The sequence below is a fragment of the Arachis duranensis genome, chromosome 5 (genome assembly GCF_000817695.3).
Source record: "Arachis duranensis cultivar V14167 chromosome 5, aradu.V14167.gnm2.J7QH, whole genome shotgun sequence".
NCBI classification, from domain to species: Eukaryota; Viridiplantae; Streptophyta; class Magnoliopsida; order Fabales; family Fabaceae; genus Arachis; species Arachis duranensis.
This window is the reverse complement of record NC_029776.3, coordinates 24,213,255-24,214,934: the sequence shown is the minus strand read 5'-3', so window position 1 is coordinate 24,214,934 and position 1,680 is coordinate 24,213,255.

Here is a 1,680-nt window from a genome sequence, read left to right as displayed (position 1 = left end):
ATACTTCTATATTTTTAAAATAAATACCTAAATTGACCTTTACAAAATTTTAAATTGGACATTTTGATGATTTTTTTAATAAATTTTTATTATTTTAAAAATTTTTTAGATAGATTGATTTTTCTGTAAACAGAATTTATTTATCTTATAATAATATTTGTTAGAAATTTAATTATATTATAATAAAATTTGTTAAAAATTTATTTGTTTAATACACATACTAAACATTTTATTATAAGTGATAAAGAAATCAAACTATTAGATAAAGTAATATTTAAAGACTTTTAAAATAATAAAAATTTATTAAAAATTAAAATATTTGATTTAAAATTCGTTTGGAACCAATTTAAATATATACTTATATTTTTATATTTAACAAGCTAAGGGTGTAGTAGTTTAATTTATAGGCTAAGGAGAGTGATTCACACTCATTCGTGCGAGGCACTTTAATTTTTTATGACAAAAAAACAACAAAAAAATTCATGGATTAAAGTACACACTAAATGCCATAATATCCATGACGTGGTGGTTATATACTTATATTTCGTAGTAGAAGTAGGTCTTTTATATCTTAATAATTCTAATTAATTATTCCATCCACCTCAGATCATTGGGAGGTGTATGTTCACATGGTTGAGTTACGTTGAAGCAACTTGAAGGAATGTTAACAAAAGTTCCTCAACCCAAAACAATTCTTTCTTTTTTTTTTTTTCCCCTTCTTGTTATTGATCAATACAATCAATTGTTTACTATTTAATTATATAACCTCTTATTGATAAGGATGGAATTCAAGAATGAAGTCTGATTCCAATCCCCGGTTACCTACTATTAGTAATTGTTCATATCCTGACCCAACGCTAAGGTCCAGGTCCAAATGACAGGCCCAACCCATAGGGTTGAGCCTCACAGTACGCCGACCTTCTCCTGAGAAATCGGTTCTCACCACGACTTGCTCTAAGGAAGTCAGAAACGAGGATTAGCTGGCAGATGATAACTGCCCCTAAGATCTCTCAACCCACTTCCAGGAGCCATATCGCAACTTCCCTAAAATAAAGGGACGGTTATCCACTTGAGAAAGTGGAACTACTCCAACGGTGGTTATTGGTTCACCACTATAAATACACTGACATCCCTCAGATATCTCTAAGTCCCAATACTCTCTAGACCTGCTCACACCCTTGCTGACTTAGGCATCGGAGTGTCTTTGCAGGTACCACCCCCGTTCATTCACGCTCACAAGTCGGACGGAGGCCCCAAAGGTGCGAACCCATTCGAAGGCTTCCCCCCTCAGACGATTGGGCCAACCTAACGAATCCAGCCTATTAATCTCCGGTTACCCATCGTAACATTGGTGCCGTTGCCGGGGACCCGAGAGATCAACTAGTAATGGCGGATAACTCACCGACTCAACCTTCAAAAACCTGGTGGCCAGCATGAAAATCAAACATCAGTTTACATCGGTGAGACATCCACAAGCAAATGGACAAGCCGAGGCCGCAAATAAGGTCATACTGGCAGGGTTGAAGAAAAGGCTGCAGGACGCAAAGGGAGCCTGGGCTGAAGAGCTCCCATAAGTACTTTGGCCTTATCGGACCACACCTCAGTCTGCCATAGGAGAAACACCCTTCCGACTTGCTTATGGTATAGAAGCCATGATACCAGTAGAAATCAACGAGCAAA